Source organism: Vulpes vulpes, chromosome 14, assembly GCF_048418805.1.
Source record: "Vulpes vulpes isolate BD-2025 chromosome 14, VulVul3, whole genome shotgun sequence".
Taxonomy (NCBI): domain Eukaryota; kingdom Metazoa; phylum Chordata; class Mammalia; order Carnivora; family Canidae; genus Vulpes; species Vulpes vulpes.
Genome location: NC_132793.1, coordinates 102,891,390 through 102,908,458, shown reverse-complemented (window position 1 = coordinate 102,908,458; position 17,069 = coordinate 102,891,390). Strand labels below are relative to the sequence as shown.

The following is a 17,069-nucleotide window of genomic DNA, read 5'->3' as shown; positions in this document are numbered from 1 at the left end:
AGACATCACCAGTGATCACTGAACTCTCCCACAGAGGTTGAGCGTCACCCCACAGACCTTCTCAATGGGGCACACCAGTAGGGTTCTTCTCACCTGCCAACCTGAATCCATCTGCCAGCTCTGATCAAAGGGTATTCAGGAATATCCTTCAGGCAATGTTCTAGGAATATTGCTTCATATAATAATGTTTCACAAATGAGGCAATAGGGAGTTTGAAATTATAGGAGCTGGCAAGAAAGAAGAAATCATCTGCATTGATAAGGAAGGACAGAACATTATGATTAGACAGGCAAACAAATGGAGGGCAACTTGACATTCTTGCATGAAAGGGCTGAGCATTGGACAAGGACTAAATCCAAACCCAAGGTTGCTGCAGGATTCAGACTTTTCCTGAGGGATAACAAAAAGACCTCATATGCTAGGGTGTGGGTTAGACAGCACTGATTGGAGAGGAGGTTGAGGGGCTTCCTTGACAGTTACTTCCCTACTCTAGATGCTTTCTGAACCTCTGATTCAAGAGGTGGCATGATAGGTAACATAGAATAATTAACATAATTAACTGGCCAATAAATGTATATATATGGGGGCAGGGGCACTTAGTGGCTTGGTTGGTTAAGCATCTGCCTTTGGCTCAGGTCAGCCCCTGGCTGGGCTCCCTGCTCAGTGGGGAGCCTACTTCTCCCTCTCCCTCTGCCCCTCCCCCCCTGCTCATGTGTGCATACTCTCTCTCTCTCAAATAAATAAGTAAAATTTTTTTTAAATTTAATTAATTGATTTGAGAGAGAAAGAAAGCACGTGTATGTGCATGCAGTGGAGAGGGGCAGAAGGAAAGTCAATCTCAGGCAGATGCCTTGCTGAGTGCAGACCTCGATGCAGGGCTCAATTTCATGACCCTGAGATCAGGACCTGAGTCAAAACCAAGAATTGGATGCTCAGCTGACTGTGCTACCCAGGTGCTCCCAATAAATATATTTTTTCAAGAAAGAAGAAATAATCCAATGCTTAAAACAGGAGAGGATGCTCCTGGTAGACCAGAAATTTGACAGATACCTAGAAGGTTGTGGTGGCTTTTACTCTGGTGGTCCCATGACCCGCATTTCCCATTGTTCGTGCCCTATGTTAGATCCCTTCTGCATTGACTCTGGACTTGGTGTGTGGCTGGCTTGCTTGGGCCAATGGGACCTTAGAAAGCATAATTGAAATAAAAGTTTATAAGGGCTTACATGTTAGAGCTTGTCCTCTTGGGATACTTTCTTGGAGTCCAGCCACCATGCAGTGAGGAGGCCCAAGCAGCCACATGGAAAGTCAGACATAGAAAAAAAAACAAGGGGCCTTGCTGACAGCCTGAGCTGAGATTCCAGCCAGTAGCCAGCACCCATATGGGAGAAGGTTGGTTCAGAATTTCTTTTTTTTTTTTTTAATTTTTTTTAAATGTTTATTTATTTATGATAGTCACACACAGAGAGAGAGAGAGAGGCAGAGACACAGGCAGAGGGAGAAGCAGGCTCCATGCACCGGGAGCCCGACGTGGGATTCGATCCCGGGTCTCCAGGATCGCGCCCTGGGCCAAAGGCAGGCGCCAAACCGCTGCGCCACTCAGGGTTCCCGGTTCAGAATTTCTTACCATCTCAATCTCAACACCCCATGAAGGAAAACAAATGCATGATCAACCCACAGAATCATTAAAAAAATAACATGTTTTTGGTGTTTGAAGCACTGAAGTTTGGGGTGGTTTGTCATGCCGTAGGCAACTGAGAAACAGAAAGCAGTGATGGAGGAAAAGCAGAGGAAATGTAAGCCTCACACACCAAAACTCCTCCCAAGAGAGACAGGGAGCAGGTCCCAGTTCAGAGTATAATAGATGCAAAGTAGAGGAGGCTTTGGACAAGCACTCAGGGAGGTACAGCATGGAGGTGGTTGGCCCTTCTCTATCTCCAGGCAATAACATGGAATAGGCAGAACCATGGGCATTAATCAGGAAGACTTCTCTCTGCAGAAGGTGGGCAGTCTGCTAAATATATCAGGAAAATCCATAGCATGGAAGAGAAGACTCAAGTTGAAACAATAGAAAAACTGACCTTGGAGTTAACAGAGCAATTTAGGAAAGAAGAGAGGACTTTATAAAAATTGCAATGAATATCCTTAGAGAAACTTGAGATGTGTCAACCAAGAAAGCGGAAGGAGTGGCCATCAGAAGGGAACAGAAAACAAGAGAAAGTTCTTGGAAATTAAGAATGGGAATGCATAATCATAGTGATCCAAAGGGGCAGGTGCACCCCAATGTTCATAGCAGCAATGTCCAAATGAGCCAGACTGTGGAGAAAGCCCAGGTGTCCATCCACAGATGAAAGGATAAAGAAGATGTAATGTGTATACACAATGGAATCTACTCAGCCATCAGAAAGGATGAAATCTTGCCATTTGCAACAACATGGATGGAACTAGAAGGTATGATGCTAAGTGAAGTAAGTCAGTCAGAGAAAGACAATTATCATATGATCTCACTCATATGTATAATTTAAGAAACAAAACAGATAAACATAAGGGAAGGGAGGAAAACCATAGAGAGGGAGGCAAACCATAAGAGACACTGAACTCTAGGAAACAAACTGAGTGTTGCTGGAGTGGAGGGGGTTGGGGAGGATGGGGTCACTGGGTGATGGGCATTAAGGAAGGCACTTCATGAAAAAAAAAAAAAAGGAAGGCACTTCATGTAATGAACACTGGTGTTATATGCAACTGATCAATCACTAAATTCCACCTCTGGACAGCCTGGTGGTTCAGTGGTTTAGCGCCGCCTTCAGCCCAGGGCATATCCTGGAGACCCGGGATCGAGTCCCACGTTGTACTCCCTGCATGGAGCCTGCTTCTCCCTCTGCCTGTGTGTGTCTCCCTCTCTGTGTGTCTCTCAGGAACAAATAAATAAAATCTTAAAAATAAATAAATAAATAAATAAATTCCACCTCTGAAACTCATAATACAGTGTATGTTAACTAAAACGAATTTAAATACTTTTTAAAATAAAAATAAAAAATAAAAATGGGATTGCAACACAACAGGAAAAATTCAATTAATAAGCTGAATAATAATTTAGACACAGCTAAAGAGCAGTTAATCTAGAATCATGGAATCTTAAAGAATATAGAGCAAGAAAAGTAAAGAGGCAGAAAATATAAGAGAATAGAGAAGAACCAAGAGGTCCAGTGTCTGACTGATTAGGAAAGAATAGAGAAAGTGGAGAGAAACTAACCAGAGAAGAAACAACAATATTTTCTTAAGCTCAAGAAATACATGAGTATTCAAGACTGAGAAGGCCCACTGAACAAGATTAAAGAAAAGACTAAACTCTTCCCACTAAGCTCTCCCAACCTCCCTTACCCTAATCTACTCATCCCTCTTTCCCAGAGCACTCTCCACCTGCTAGCATGCTATACAACTTTCTTATCCATTATGCATATAATCTATGGCCTATCTCTTCCTGCTAAATTGTAAGCTCCAAGAGGACAGGAATCTTTCCTGATTTATTCATTGTTTGGTGAAGCCTGCCACCTGACATCTAGTAGGCATAAGTAAATATTTGTGTTGATTTAAAATCTAGATAGAGGGGATCCCTGGGTGGCTCAGTGGTTCAGCGCCTGCCTTTGGCCCAGGGCCTGCTCCTGGAGTCCCAGGATCGAGTACTGTGTTGAGCTCCCGACTTGGAGCCTGCTTTTCCCTCTGCCTGTGTCTCTGCCTCTCTCTCTCTCTCTTTCTCTCTCTCTCTCTCTCTATGTCTATCATGAATAAATAAATAAAATCTAAAAAATTAAAAAAATAAAATCTAGATAGACACATCATGGTAAAATTTCATAACTCCAAATATAAATAGGAAATTCTAGAATTTGGGGGATTTCCTGCAAAAGGATGAGAAACAGAACTGTCATCTAACAGTAACAACATCAGAGCCTGGAAAACAAATTGCTCCAATCTGTACTCTAAGAAACTGTCCTAATCCACGGCTAGAGACAGACAACACCTTCAAACCTAAATCAGACATTGGGAAAAGGTACGATTGATCATCAGAGGAACCCGGTGGGAAAGGTCAGTCATTTTCCCCAGAACATGCTGGTAGCAGAAATTCAGATCTCAAACAGCGGTATTGAATGGCTATAGTTTTACAAGGGAGAGTTTTCCCCCTACTCTGAATTCAAGTCATGACATAAAAGCTTCATTTTTAACTCTTATGTGATGGGAAATGTTTTACTGGTTCACTCTTTTAACACAGGTATATATCTCCTTAGAGGTCCCAACTGTCTTCAGGGACAGCAGCTTCAACCTTCTTCACCTGGTGAACTCAAAGCCAGGTCTTCCAGCCTAGTATAGACATAAAAATCAAGTTTCCAGGTTATTGAAATGACAACCTCCCTTAGAGTGCATGTATCTCATCACTCACAGACCCCAGGCCCCTGAATTTGGTTTCCTCTTAGCCTCTGTGGGCTTCACTTAGGTTTGTGCAAGTTCTGGTCATGTGCTTAAGTGGTTCCGTTATATGAATCGTATATGATTTTTTTTCAGGTGTATTTTAGTGGGAGAGTTTAAAGACAATTTAATCTGGATAGCTCAGGACTTTTACTCTCTCTTTTTTTAAAGATTTATTTATTTATTCATGCAGAGAGGCAGAGACACAGGCAGAGGGAGAAGAAGGCTCCCTGCAGAGGACCCCAATGCTGGACTCCATCCCAAGACCCCAGGATCACGACCTGAGCCAAAGGCAGATGCTCAACCACTGAGCCACCCAGGCACCCAGAACTTTAACTCTCAAGTTAAAATTAAACTATCAAGTAACGGGTGCCCCTAAAAAGGACATTTTCAGAAATGCAAGTTCTCAAAACATCAATCTCCCGTTGAGCCTTTTCTCAGAAAGCTACTGGAGAACATGGTATATCCAAACAAGGAAGTATCCAACACAGAGGAGGATGTGAGATTCAGAAGCAGGAGCTCCAGCTCGTGAATGAGGCCAAGGGGTCCCCAGGATGAGGAGTAACAGCTGTGTCACTGAGAGAATGAGCAGCTCAGCTTAGGGCAGGAGGAAGGCAACTCCAGGAGAGCTGTGTCTAGAAAAAGATGGAATTGTTAAGTGGCTGAGTGTGTGTGAAGGTACTTAGAGAAGAGAAACAGCAGAGTTTAAGGCTGAAGTAGTGAGAGGAAGTCGAAACCAAGCATGCCATCTCATTTCCCCATAGGAGAAAGTCAAAAAATAACATCAAAACCTGAAAAAATCATGAAATAGCAGTGTCAGTGTGTTACTTGGAAATATGGGGGCAAAAGCAAGCATTGGAAGATATTACCTTGGAGGCAGAAATCAGGGGTGGGCAAAGGAGGGCAAGGTATTCCTGCCTTTGTATCCAGCCTTCTAAATCTACTTTCATTAAATACACGTATAACTGATAAAAACAAATACGTAAATAGAATGGGTATGATGGCATAAGACCCAACATTCATTTCATTTTTGAGTTTTGCAGCAAGATTCTATACAAGATCCAATTCAGGTGTTAAGTGTTCAAGAGATTAGTTGATTTTCCAAAGGCCACTCTTAATCCTTTGATGTTTGAATCACCATCTTGGAGGCACACACCACGTCTTTATCTTTGCGACTTTGTTCTTCATTTGTTAGTTTTATTAGTTTTATTCACATCTCATTTGTGAAAAGCCCTTCCCCAACATTGCTTTAATCAACTTTATGAAATTTTGCAACCCAACAATCCAGGAGAGGCAGACTGACCACTAGAAAAAAAAAATAGCCATTGACTCAATGGGCAGACGTGGACTCTGAGGCTAATCCAGTGGGGATCATATTCATACTGGACCAGTTCATTAGTGAACAGGCTAGAAGGTTGATGACATTTGGCACTTTATATACACTCAAACTGTGGAGTCTTGAAAAATGAATACTCCATAAGAATTCTGTTTGTGGTAAAATTGGCTGACCTCATGGTCACAGTCACAGCTTGCTCATTGGTTCACCACCAGCTTGACACACAGGATTGGAAGAAATTAACATAAAAGCAGGCAGCCAACGGGCATCTGGGTGGCTCAGTGGTTAAGCGTCTGCCTTCGGCTCAGGTCAGGATTCCAGCGTCCTGGAATCAAGTCCCACATTAGGCTCCTGCAGGGAGCCTACTTCTCCCTCTGCCTATGTATCTGCCTCTCTCTGTGTCTCTCATGAATAAATAAATAAATATTTAAAAAATAAATTAAATTAAATTTTTTTAAAAACCACATGCATTAGAAAGGAGAAATAGGAAGGAAAGATAGGTAAGGGCTACACAAGCTCTACAGTTCACAACCAGCTCCAGGCACTGGAGAGCTAGCTTAATGCCCATGCAAATGACCACATTTAAAACTCATCATCCAGGGCAGCCTGGGTGGCTCAGCGGTTGAGCATCTGCCTTTGGCTCAGGTCGTGATCCCTGGGTCCTGGGATCGAGTCTGGCATTGGGCTCCCTACATGGAGCCTGCTTCTCCCTCTGCCTATGTCTCTGCCTCTCTCTGTGTGTCTCCCATGAATAAAGAAATAAAATCTTAAAAAAAAAACTCACCCACCCAATACATGTTTATTTATTGAACGCATATAGTGTGCTACACCCTGTAGCAGGCACTGTAGTTCTAAAAATGGAAGGTCTGAACTGAGTTACCAAGCCATTCACAATGTACAGGTGACTCAGCCCTGTAAACAAATTATCACAAAGTTGTACCTGGGAAGGACAAAAAGAATAAGGTTCAAAGGCACACAGGGAGGGAGGGAGTAATTAATTTAACCAGGTTGGCAGGCAAGTCAGAGAAGAAAGGAAAGGGATCCCTGGGTGGCGCAGCGGTTTGGTGCCTGCCTTTGGCCCAGGGCGCGATCCTGGAGACCTGGGATCGAATCCCACATCGGGCTCCCGGTGCATGGAGCCTGCTTCTCCCTCTGCCTGTGTCTCTGCCTCTCTCTCTCTCTCTCTCTCTCTCTCTATGTGACTATTATAAATAAATAAAAATAAATAAAAAAGAGAAGAGAGGAAAGTGATCCCGGAAGGACCAGGGCAGAGACAGTATCTCAGAAAGAAGTTCCCTAGAATATATGGAACAGAGACTAAAACACCGCAGCACAATGTGGAAACTACCAGCCACCCCCACCCCACCCCTGGGGGGTAGGAGACCTAGTGAGGGTTTTAGCTGGAGAGGGTCATGTTCACTTGGGCCATTTTAGAAGCTTACCCTGCTAGATGTGCAGAGATGGAGAGGAAAGGATGAAATGGGAAGCAGAGCGGAGAGAGGAGCAGTTATCTAAGCCAAAAATCAAAGGGGATCTGGGACCAGGGCAGATACAGTGATGGTAGAAAGGAGAAACTAATTAGGACTGGTCTCCTCAGAGCATGAGACTACTTGGATGTGAGGGACACAGGCCAGAGAGGAATGTAGAGATGGCAGCTGGTGGCAGGAAGGAGAGAGTCAGGGAACCAAGGGCCAAAGAGATTTTCAGACCTACTGTGGTTCCTCTCTAAGGCTGGAAGACAGTCCTCTCTCCTCCCTTGTGCTTGCTGCTGCCCAAATAAACCAAGTTTTATAAACTGAGAAAGGAAGAACTGTTGGGCAGCAGTTGTAGGAAATATTGGCTCTGTGATGGGCTTGACGCGTCCTTGCCGGTGTCTCTCTTGATCCTCAAGCAACCCGACCGCCTTGCAGCACTGGAGGAGTACTTAGACCTGCAAGTAGCAGAATGCGTGAGTCACACTGGCCTTAAGCCATGACGACATTTGAAAATCTGACATAACAAGAGTCCTGGAGAAAGGAGGTGCCCCTGTTAGCTGCAGTAGCTCAAGGATGTCAACTAAGGATCCAGTTGTTTTGTGGCTTCCTAATCCCCATCCTCGGCCCAGTGGCTTTTCACCCTTAAGCTGGTCAGTGCACAGTGCTTTCCTCTCTTGGCTTTTATTTTTTACTTTTTTATATTTATTTTTTAATTTTTATTTATTTGAGAGAGAATGAATGGGGTGCGGGGAGGGGCAGAGGGAGAGGGAGCTCTCCGTTGAGCAAGAAGCCTGATGGGAGGAGACTCGATCCCAGGACCCAGAGATCATGACCTGAGCTTAACCAACCAAGTCACCCAGATGCCCCTAGATTTATTTTTTTATTTTTAAGTCATCTCTACACACAACCTGGGGCTTGAACTCACAACCTCGAGATCAAGAGTCGCCTACTCCACTGACTGAGCCACCCAGGGGCCCCATCTTGGCTTTTGTCTTTAACTGGGCTGCAAAGTCCTTCCCAAGAGCCTGCTCCCAGACTTATTCCATGCCAAACTGGTTGCGTGCTCATTTTAGAACCAAATACAGTTTTTCTCTGAGGCTCTGTCCCTTCCTTGTAGTTGTTGCTGCCCAAATAAAATCAGGTCTTACAGTGAAGAAAGAAGAGGTAAGAGGTAGATAGTGGTCTTAAGTCATATTTCCTGCCTTCAAGACACAGGCAGACGGGGGAGGGGGGGCAAAAAAAAACAAAAACAAAAACAAAAAGAAATGACCCAAGTCAGCTTCCTCTTAAATAGCTCTTGATATCGTTAACCATGAGAAAGAAAACAAAAAGGCCTTATCTATGCAAGGCACTTGACAGGATATAACTGGTGTGTTTAAGTTCCTTATGGAAAACCTGCTGGGAATGGATCCCTTCGTGGGGCCTGGCCTACGGGTCGAGTATCAGCTATGTCATTACCGGAGTATAACATGAAGCTGTTTCCTGACCCCTTTGTGTAAGCACAGCCCCACGTGCAGCCCTCAGAGAGCACTGATGTTCATTGTGGGCCAGGGTGCAGCTTTATGTGATGAGGAAGGATCTGGAGCTACCTGGGGCATCCCAGACTTCTTCATGTCTCAAGTCTCAAAGTCTCACATATCTTTGGAATTACTAGGAAAAGACAACATTGGACAAGATCTCTGATTTCTTGGGAGTCTGATGGAAGAATCCTGATTTTTGTGTTATCTCGGGTTGGGTAAACTGCAATGCGATTATCTTTATTTGACAGATGAAGAAGTGGCAGCTTGCCCACACTCACCTAGTGAGCAACGAGCCCACCAGGCCAGGAAACAGGGCTCAGGGACTTGCGGCCAGAGCATGCTGCTGACTGGTTGGCATTACCCATTACCCAAGATAGGGGTGTCAGCACGCGGCCTCCCTTGTCTCTGAACAGTTTTATGACATACAGAACATAATTCTGTTGCATTCTGGTATCAATCTATCTATTGGCCAAAGGCTAATATCAAACAGCAGAACATTCTTTCTACTTGATTGCCAGGATTTCAGCTGGATTTTCTTTTCTTTTTTTTTTTAACCAAGTAGCAGCAATATACCATAAATATCCAGTTGAAGATATCTTTTCTGTTGGGGAACATACTTAACTATTTGTGGGGACCAGGAAAAAGTGTCAGTAGCAATGGGGACATTGAAGTCACCAGAGAGAAAAGAGATACCACAATGAGATTGGGAGGGGATGGGGACGCCTGGGTGGCTCAGCAGTTGAGTGTCTGCCTTCAGCCCAGGGCGTGATCCTGGAGTTCCGGGATCTAGTCGTTGGGCTCTCTGCATGAAGCCTGCTTCTCCCTCTGCCTGTGTCTCTGCCTCTCTCCTTCTGTGTGTCTCATGAATAAGTAAATAAAATCTTAAAAAAAAAAAAAAAAAAAAAAGATTGGGAGGGAATGAACGTGAGAGCAAAGGAAAAATCAGCCTCATAAAGTTTAGTTTCAGAGGTGGAAGGGAAAATAAGAAGCAGACCTACTTAGAACTGGATTAATCCAGTTTCTGTTGCTGGGAAATGAGTAGAGATGGGCAAAGTTAAATGAAATGTGTTCACATCAGCAGCCTGGTCTATATTTACTTTCCTGTAACCAGAGAGGCAGCATGTCCTAGGGATGTGGACTCTGAAACCCAGCCTGCTGTTTTGAATCACATTTCTGGACATGACATGCTTTTTCGTGGAAGGTCATATTTAGATCCCTGCAGCAGAGTCGCAGCAACTGCTCAGTCTCAGTGGCTTCTTTCAGAGGCTCAGAACATGTGGGGCAGATCATTCCAGCTCCTGACTGTCCTTGGATCCCTAATACTATTTTTATGAACATGACAACAGCTTTGATAATGGGGTGTAAACTGGACTAATTTTGGTTATTTGTCTTATTCCTGATTGCATCAGAATAGGATGTGAGCCAGCTAATAATGAGAGTACAACTGGACGGTTAAAATAGAGTGAAAAGGGGAAAAAGTCGCAAATGTGGCAAAAATATAAAAACTGTTGAACTTCCTCAGCATCCAGGGATGGAGACTTGAGGAGGCTCGCTGCTCTGCCAGGAGTCGTCTCCTCCCTCTCCCTCTGCCCCTACCACTACTGAGCTCAACATGTCTTTCTCTCCTCTCTGTCACAAAAACTTTTTTAAAAAGTGAATTAAAAAAAGTGAATAAAAATAAAAACTGTTTAAGCTCCACCGTAATTACAGGAATGTAAATCTAATTTGAAAAATGAGGCACCATTTATTAAATAATCAAAAGTGAAGTCAAATTATCAAATTTACGAGAGGTAGACTTCAGGAAAATAGCAATACAGAAAGTGCCAGTAAATATTTAAGTTGGTTCAGTTCTTTGAGTAATTGCTAACATTTACTGAGCATTTGCTCTGTATCAGGCACTGTTTCTTTTTTTTTTTTTTTTTAATTTTTTATTTATTTATGATAGTCACAGAGAGAGAGAGAGAGAGGCAGGGACACAAGCAGAGGGAGAAACAGGCTCCATGCACCAGGAGCCCGACGTGGGATTCGATCCTGGGTCTCCAGGATCGCGCCCTGGGTCAAAGGCAGGCGCCAAACCGCTGCGCCACCCAGGGATCCCTCAAGCACTGTTTCGATGAGTATTCATCTAATCTTCACTTAACTCTCAGAGGTAGATTATGTCCCTATTGGCATCTCGATTTTCCATATAAGGAAACTTTGTCCCAATAGACAAACGGAAGAGTTCAGCAAATTGTCCGAGGTCTTGAAACAAGGAAGTGACCAAGCTGTGATTCAAACCAGGCAGATGGATTTCAAAGGCCCTGTTCTTAACTAATACTCTCTACCAGCAGGACTCCTTTACATTCTTTCAGATTAGTGAGCCTTTCATGATAAAAACACTCAACAAACCGAAAGCTAATATACTCAACAATAAGAGAGGAAAAACTTTACCCCTAAAATCAGGAACAAGGTAAGGATGCCTACTTTCACCACTTGTTAGTCAACAACACTGTATAGGAAGTCCTAGCCAGAGCAATTATGAAAGAAAAAGAAGCAAAGGCATCCAAATTAGAAAAGAGGAAGGGAAAAAAAAAAAGGAATAAAAGCAAAAGAGGAAGTAAATTATATATTTTTTAAGATTTATTTATTTATTTTAGAGAGAAACAGACAGAGTGTGTGCAAGGGGGTGAGGGGCAGAGGGAGAGAGATTCTCAGGCAGACTCCATGCTGAGCACGGAGCCTGACGCAGGGCTCCATCTCACAACCTTGAGATCACAACCCTGAGCCAAAACCAAGAGTCAGACGCTAAACTGACTGTGCGGCCCAGGCGCCCCAGTGAAATTATCTTTATTAACAGATAGCATCATATATAGAATATCCCAAAGAAGACACACACAAAAACCTATTAGAGCTAATTAATGGATTTAGCAAAATCATCATATAGAATATCAACACGTAGAAATCAGTTGTATTTCTATGTATTGGTGATGAACAATCTGAAAATAAAATTTTTCAAAAAAACAATTCCAGTAATAACAGCACCAGAAAGAATAAAATACTTGGGAATAAATTCAGCCAAGTTGGTGTAATACTTATGCACCGAACACCACAAAATGTTGCTGAAAGAAAATAAAGACCTAAATATATGGAAAAGACATTCTGGGTTCATGGATTACAAGACTTAATACTGTTAAAATGGTAAGGCTGCCCATAGTAATCTACAGATTCATTGCAAGCTCTGGGAAAATCCTAATGCTCTTTTCTGCAGAAATTGACCAGGTGATTGTAAAATTGATACAGAATTGCAAGGGGCTCTGAATAGCCAAAATAATCTTGAAAAGGAAAAACAAAGCTGGAGGACTCCTATTTCCCAATTTCAAAGCTATGGGAATCAAGACAGTGTGGTACTGGAATAAGGACAGATATATATATATATATATATATCATTGGAATAGTACTGAGAGAGTCCAGAAAGAAGTCCAAAGATCTCTGGTCTATTGACTTTCAACAAAGTGCCAAGACCATTGAGTGGAGAAAAGAAGTTTCTTTTACAAATGGTGCTGGTAGAACTGGGTATCCACATGCAAAAGGGTGAAGTTAGGCCCCTACCTCACACAATATACAAAAAGTAACTCAAAATGGCTAATAGATCTAAACATGAAAGCTAAAACTAAAAACTCTCAGAAGAAAAAATAGGGGCAAATCTTCATAAGTTTGGATTTGGCAAGATATTCCTAGAAATGATACCAAAATCACAAGTGACAAAAGAGAAACCAAACCAATGGACTTAATCAAAATTAAAACTTCTGCACATCAAAAAACACTACCAGGGACACCTGGGTGGCTCAGCTGTTGAGCGTCTGCTTTTGGCTCAGGGTGTGATCCCGGCATCTGGGATCAAGTCCCACATCGGGCTCCCTGCATGGAGCCTGCTTCTCCTGCTTGTGTCTCTGCCTCTCTCTTTCTGTGTCTTTCATGAATAAATTAATAAATAAAATCTTAAAAAAAAAAGACTATCAAGAAAGATGACAACCTACAAAATTGGAGAAAATATTTGTAAATCATCTATCTATCTGATAAAGGTCTGGTATCTGGAATATAGAAAACTATTAAAACTCTGTAACAAAAAGACAATCCAACTCTGAAATGAAAGGCAACCCAATTTAAAAATGAGCAGAGAATTTGAATAGACATTTCTGGAAAGAAGACATACAAATGGCCAGTAAGCACATAAAAAGATGCTCATCACTAATCAGTAGGGAAATGCAAATCAAAACCACAAATGAGATGCCACTTCACACCCAGTAGACTGACTATAATAAAAAAAATGGGAGACAACCAGTGTGGAAGACAAGGAGAAATTGGAACCATCCTACGTTACAGGTAAGAATGTTAGATGATGCAGCTGCTCTGGAAAACAGTTTGTCAGTTCCCTCCAAAATTAAACATAAAGGGGCACCTGGGTGGCTTGATTTAAGCTCAAGTCAAGATCTCAGGGTCCTAAGATGGAGCCCTGCATCCAGCTCCACCCTGGGTGTGAAGCTTGCTTAAGATTTTCTCACTCTCGGGATCCCTGGGTGGCGCAGTGGTTTGGCGCCTGCCTTTGGCCCAGGGTGTGATCCTGGAGACCCGGGATCGAATACCACGTCGGGCTCCCGGTGCATGGAGCCTGCTTCTCCCTCTGCCTGTGTCTCTGCCTCTCTCTCTCTGTGTGACTATCGTAGATAAATTAAAAAAAAAAAAAAAAAAAGATTTTCTCACTCTCCCTCCCTTCTGCACCCCACCTCCAGCTCATATATGCAGTCTCTCTCTAAACAAACAAACAAAAAAATTAAATGTAGAATTATCATATGATCCACTAATTCTAGGTTTCATAGTCCAAAGAACTCAAAACACACATTCCAACAAATCCTTGCATACAAATGTTCATAGCATTACTATTCACAGGGATGGAAAAAACCCCAATCCATCTACTGATGAATGGATAAACAAAATGTGGTATATTGGTCGTACAACAGAATATAAAAAGGAATGAAGTACTGATACATGCTACCTTGTGGGTAAACCCCAAAAACATTATGCTAAGTGAAAGAAGGCAGATGCATTTTTTTTTTAAGAATTTATTTATTCATGAGAGACACAGAAAGAGAGGCAGAGACACAGGCAGAGGGAGAAGCAGGCTCCTTGCGGGAGCCTGATGTGAGACTCCATCCCAGGACCCCGGGATCATGACCTGAGCTGAAGACAGTCGCTCAACTGCTGAACCACCCAGGCATCCTCCTTAACCTCAATTTTTAAAATGTATTCATTTAAGGAAGTATTGAGGATGCGCATCAGCTCTTATTTACACGGATTATATCTATCAATTTTTGTTGTGTTAGGAATCAAAACTGGGAAATGTAAAATATCTTTAGGTATTCGTTTTAAAATAAGAACGAAAACAAAAACAAAGCAAAGCAAAAAAACAAAAACGAATATGTAGAAATAAATATGGAAAATTTTAAAATAACAGCAAAATGATTTTATGGAAAATAACTACATTTTCCACAACAGAGATTAGTGAAAAGAGTAATATTGCTTTACATTTTTAAAAATCTCTTGAATGCCTGGCTTAATGGAAGACAGCAGGATTCTCTCTTCTGCTTTCAGCCTATTAAAATACCCCACTGTGGTCGATGATGAGCTGGCATGTATTCTGAATCTGAAGTTGATGATTACTCCTTCAGCTCTAGAATTACTCTGAGACCTGAGAAATACACGAATCTTTACAGGAGCTTCAGGGCTTAGGTTCCTTCGAGGCAGATAAAGTGGCGGCTTTTAAACAGAAAGTTGGCGTGTGGCAAGATGGGATCCGAGTGAAAAAAGTTCAGATGTATATTGGGTATGTGCACCGGGGTCAAACATTAAAAGAGGAAAAGTTAAAAAAATAAAATAAAATAAAATAAAATACCCCACTGTCAGGCAACTTTATATATATTTTTTCTTTTTAAGAATATTTTATTTACTTATTCATGAGAGACACACAGAAAGAGGCAGAAGGAGAAGCAGGCTCCAAGCAGGGAGTCTGATCCTGGGATGGCGGGATTATGACCTGAGCCAAAGGCAGAAACTCAACTGCTGAGCCACCCAGGCGTCCCGGACATTATCCTAACTTCTGTTCTACTGTCGTGCCAGCCTGGCAAACCTGAGTCTAGATCGACCCAAGGATACCTCTTTTCCAAGCCTTCCTTGGGTTAGCTGCACTCTTTCCCTTGCAGACATCACATCTAATGATGACCCATCTCTCCTATACCTCTCCTTTGTCAGGCAACTTTAGAAGAACCTCAGCGTGTGCTCCTGAGGCAATGAATGTGAAGAAGGTAAATTATGTCTTTGCCTTACTGTGAAAGTAGTTTTGACCTCACAGAACCCCTGGAAGGGTCCCCCAAGAACCTCAGGGGCCCCAATCATATTTTAAAACCTGCCGCTGAATGCTGTATAGGAAGGGACAACTTCACAGGCATGGGACCAGCACAATCACACAGGGACCCTATGCTTGGAGAGCCCTAAATTTGGGGTTTTATGTTCTACAATCCTCATCTTTAAATTCCTAAGAATTTTTTTAAAGATTTTATTTATTTATTCACGAGAGACACACAGAGAGAGAGAGAGAGGCAGAGACACAGGCAGAGGGAGAACCAGGCTCCATGCAGGGAGCCCAACTTGGGACTCAATCCCAGGTCTCTAGGATCACGCCCTGGGCTGAAGGCAGCACTAAACCGCTGAGCCACCCAGGCTGCCCAAATTCCTAAGAATTTTATCTTTGATTTATGTTTTGTAGGTGAAGACCAATGGGACAATGGGGCATTGCACTGAGATTCAGAGCCTTGGCTCATGCACTGCCCCACCTCCTGCTGCCTCCCTGCTTCCCAGGGACCAACTCAAGCCACCTGTTCCTCACCCCCTGATGCCCCGGGCTTTACCTGGCCTCCCCTCCCTGCTTCTGCCCAGCAACCACTGTCACCCTCATCCATGGTGGGGGCCTTGGCTTAGAATGGAAAGGATCCCAGTCAGGCACATACACCCTATGGTGATTCAGGGGAAGGCCTGGTGGCAGCTGACCCCACCCAAGAGTGGAAATGCTATGGTACATTAAGCAGACAATTCACAGGGCAAATCCCTCATCCATCCCCAGACGTATTACCTACCAAGTCCTGGCATGAAGGCTGCAGTGCCTTTGAGTGTTCATCTCCGTGGCTTGGGAGCAGATCTATGGGAGGGGAACATCCCTGGCATCACTCAGGGGCCTGGCTGGAAGGAAGATGCCAGCAGCTGGTATGGTCCTTATATATTGCCAGGGGATGGGCCCTGGGGGCACCAGGAGGTGGGCACTCAGCCTGTTCGTATCCCTGTGTCTAGAGGATAGGCAAATTAAATAGCAAATAGAAAACAGCAGGACAGGTGGAGAGGGGATAAAAGGGAAAGACAAGAAAAATTTTTAAAGTTTTTAATATTAGTAACTTAGTGGTTTTTGGACCAGGGCCTGCAGTTTCATTTTTTAGGGGGCTATAAATCATGCAGCTGGTCCTATATAGAGTCTCTGAGGAAATTATTTATTTATTTATTTTTATTTATTTATGATAGTCACAGAGAGAGAGAGACAGAGGCACAGGCAGAGGGAGAAGCAGGCTCCATGCACCGGGAGCCCGATGTGGGATTCGATCCCGGGTCTCCAGGATCGCGCCCTGGGCCAAAGGCAGGCACCAAACCGCTGCGCCACCCAGGGATCCCTGGGGAAATAATTAAGAAGACACCTGAGTGTTCCTGCCCATGTCCTAATAAACCTACAAAAGTAAATCATCCTAAGCAAATTCATTGAGAGGGAGAAAAAAACTACAAATAAAGGTATGTAGGTATATTTCTTATTATAATAAAAACACCATCTAAATGATTAGTAATAGACAAATCACTGAGAAAAGTTAGTTTTTCCTTTACCTTCCAAAATCTGCTCCTCTCTTGAGTTTCTTTCTTTCATCTCTGTCCACTGAGGGGAACTAGAAATAGTAACCAACCCAGAATAAATGAGCTTCCTTAGAGGACAGATTCTGGTTTCTAAATATATTTCTCCTAAAGGGAACTGAGGTTCCTTAGAGAAAAGGCTGATTCCAGTTCTGGGACAGCAGATGTACATCTTGACATACTACAAAGCAAGGAAGCTCTCAGAGACTACTGCCCTTGTGTCCTACGATTCAGAAACCCAGTGCTTTGAGCAATGATTGACAATGAAAATTCCTAGACACCAAAACCAAAAACAAGTCCATG

At 43.0% G+C, this 17,069-nt stretch overlaps 1 long non-coding RNA gene and 1 other non-coding gene across 2 annotated transcripts; one reads left to right on the top strand and one right to left on the bottom strand.

Moving 5' to 3' along the window:
- Positions 1 to 4,653: 4,653 nt before the first annotated feature.
- On the bottom strand, positions 4,654 to 16,792 carry LOC140595310 (uncharacterized). The gene is made up of 3 exons (XR_011996803.1): positions 16,743 to 16,792; positions 15,956 to 16,162; positions 4,654 to 5,093 (listed from the first exon to the last, which is right to left on the bottom strand). It is a non-coding gene; the product is annotated as an uncharacterized lncRNA (long non-coding RNA).
- Positions 14,439 to 14,517, top strand: LOC112923563 (small nucleolar RNA SNORD45). Its single transcript, XR_003235702.1, has one exon. It is a non-coding gene; the product is annotated as a small nucleolar RNA SNORD45 (small nucleolar RNA).
- Positions 16,793 to 17,069: the final 277 nt, after the last annotated feature.